Here is a 3,082-nt window from a genome sequence, read left to right as displayed (position 1 = left end):
GAGGGGCTGAGGGAACCTCTGATCTCCCCAAACTGAGCCCAGTCTCCTCTCCTCTGGGTCTGTCCTGACCAGTTTCTTCATCTGCCTGGGTGCCTGGGGTCCTGACCGCGGACCACCATGCAGGCCATGCAGGAGGGTTTGGAGGTGCCCTCTCTGCCATCCTGCGTCCTGATCCCACCCTCACACCGAAGCTTGGTCTTCTCTCTGAACCTGTCCATGCTTCTCTCCATCATCAGCAGGAAGCCCCTCAGCTATGGCTCTGGAATCATAAGACATGAGACAGGCATGGGCTTTCCTCAGCTGTGACAGAAACGGGCAGTGGGTCACTCTAGTCTGACCACTCGAAGGGTGAGATATGGAAAGAACTGAAGCATCTGTAGGTCCCTCCATGGGTCGCAGGGCCCAGAGGGAAGTCGGCCTGGAATGTTCCATGGATACTGGGCACTGCAGGGAGCCTAAGTTCACGGGCCTCCCCCTCCCTGGATAGATGGTACATGTCAAACGAGCTCTGGGAACTACAGGACAAGGTCACGTTCTCTCCTGCGCGAACTGTGGGGCCCGGCTGGGCTGAGAGAGAAGGTTTCCTATATAGACCTGGAAGGAGAAGAGGCAGTTTCCTCAGGGAGGTTCTTCCTTGTCACAGCTCCCCTCACACCTGAGCTGAGAACTCCCTGCCCTGCTCTATGGCCTAATGCTCTCTGTCACCCTCCACCCCGTCTCTCTTCATGTCTGTTTCCTCCTTCCACTGTCTCTGTCTCTCTAGGTCTCTGACCTCACTTTCCCAGCCCGAGGTGTGTTTTCCCTTTTTGTATTGTTTTATTCTCTCTGACCCTCCTTGGATTTGTTGACTTGATGTTACTTTTTATTAATTCTAAGTTTCTCACTTTGGGTCCTGTTCATAACTTTCTGCATATTTCTATATGTTATCTATTGATCTATTCAGTGTCTATCTATAAATTATCTGTCATCTATATCTATGTATCATCTATTTGTCTCTCTATCAATTGTCTATCCGTCAATCATCTATTATCTATATCTATGTATCATCTCTCTCTCTCTGATTTCTCTCTCTGTTTGCCTCTCTATCTCTCTCCATGTATCATCTATTTATCTATCTTCTTCATCATCATCTCTATGTATCATCTATTAATCAATGAAACAAGCAATCATCATCTATGTATCTATAACCTATCTATTATCTATCACCTAACTATTTATCATCTATCTATATCTATCTATCCATCTATCGTCTGTCTTTCTCTGCCTCTTGGTCTCTCTAGTTCTCTTTGGAATCTCTGTAATTCATCCGCACATCTCCCTTTCTCTGTCCTTGGGCCTCTCCCTCAGGACTCTAATTTTGGAGCTTTTCTCTGCTCCCTTCCATCATTCTCTCCACTTCTCTGCCCTCTTTTCTCTTTATGTGTCTGTGAGTCTCTCAATCCCCTTCTTCTGGTTCATTCTCTGTGTGTTTATACCTTTGCTTTTGATGCCCCTGATTTCTCTCTATGTCTCTCAGCAATCCTATCATATGTGGGGTTATTTGGAATATGAGCCTCAGAATCCAGTGTGGGGACCCCATATTCACACAGCATACAGGGGTTGGTGTTCTGGGGCCATGATATCCTGGGACGATGACTGTTCACTGCGCGGAAGGCAGAGGTGTCAGAATCAACACGGCATCTGTAGGTGCCACAAGGCCTGAGGCCACAGGGGCCAACTCAGGTCAGAAATGTGGGTGTCTTTGGGTTCTCCTGGTAGAAACACATTGTGGAGGCAAAACAGAAATGAAACTTCTAACCTGTGCCAGGTCTCTGAACAAAGTCAACATGGAAGGACGCCTCTCTCTGGGACATGTCTGTCTGTCTGAGTGTCCCCTTTAACTCTTTCTGTCTTTTCTAACTCTCTGTATGGCCCCTGTGTCTGTCCTCTGTTACGACACCCGGTCTGTGCTTGTGTCTCCTGTTTCTCTGTCTCTGTTGGTACAGGCCTCAGCAAGTCTGTCTCTCTCCATAAGAATCCCATGCACATTTTCCTTACAACCACCTGGGCCTCCAAGTCCAGGATCATTCACTCTGTGTCCCAGTGACAATGAGAAGAAGGTCCGGACACTCTCACCTGTGATCACGATGTCCAGGGGGTCACTGGGAGCTGACCATTCATAGGGGGAGTGAGTAAAAGAACCGTAGCATTGGTAGGTCCCTGCCAGGGCAGGTGTCACTGGACTGATGGAGACATTGGCCTTGGAGCCCCCGTCATGGAGCTCTCCGATGAGACGCAAGGGCTCCTCAAGCTTCCCCACTCGGTGCAGAAGGAAGTGCTCAAACTTGATATCTGACCAGCACTGCAGGGTGACCGTCTCTCCTGATTTCACCAGGGGACCTGGGAGGGCCAGGAGGGAAGGTTTTCTGTGGACTCCTAGGAAGAGAATTTGTGAGTTTAGAAGGCATCTCTCTTTTTCATCTCATCCACAGGATCCAGAATGAGTGAGGCTTCCCTCCCCTGGTGTCTGTCTCTCTCCTTCCTCTCTGTGTCTCCATGTTCTTTTCTGTGCCCTTAACTCCTGTTTCAGGTCCTTCCATCTGTCTCCCACCCTCTTCTCTGTCTCTCTGTCTCTAGTAGCCCCTGATTCCCTTCCCACTGGGCTCAGCCTCATCTCTTGGGCTGCTGTATCTATTTCGCACTCCATCTCTTTCCGGCTGTCTATGTGGGGGTGCAAGAGGAACCAGGACAGGCTGCATGTCCAGGCTCTTAGCAGCCTGGTTCAATCTCTTTCAGACACATTGGAGTCCCTGGCAGGACATACGAACTGATCAGTAAGGCAGGCACCAGTGTCCACACTCCCTGTTCCTGGTGGTGACTGGGAGCCTCTCCTGCCATGCCTGTGCCTTCTCCATGGTGCCAGCTTCCATAGGGTGGTTCCTGGTGCTGGTTCGAGGACTATCAGCCCCTCCCTTTGTGGATCGAACCTGGCGGTGGCATCAGCGTCCCGCCCTTGCTGATCTCGGGGTTGCCAACCTTTTCCTTGTTTGGCTTCTTTAATTAATTAATTTTGGAGAGAGAGTCTCACTCCTTCGCCCAGGCT

The 3,082-nt window shown here is 50.0% G+C and overlaps 1 pseudogene; it reads right to left on the bottom strand.

Moving 5' to 3' along the window:
- Positions 1-180: 180 nt before the first annotated feature.
- LOC112617876 lies at positions 181-2,415 on the bottom strand (annotated as a pseudogene).
- Positions 2,416-3,082: the final 667 nt, after the last annotated feature.

This window comes from Theropithecus gelada, unplaced genomic scaffold, assembly GCF_003255815.1.
Source record: "Theropithecus gelada isolate Dixy unplaced genomic scaffold, Tgel_1.0 HiC_scaffold_5540, whole genome shotgun sequence".
Lineage (NCBI taxonomy): Eukaryota > Metazoa > Chordata > Mammalia > Primates > Cercopithecidae > Theropithecus > Theropithecus gelada.
This window is presented reverse-complemented; position numbering and strand designations above follow the sequence as displayed.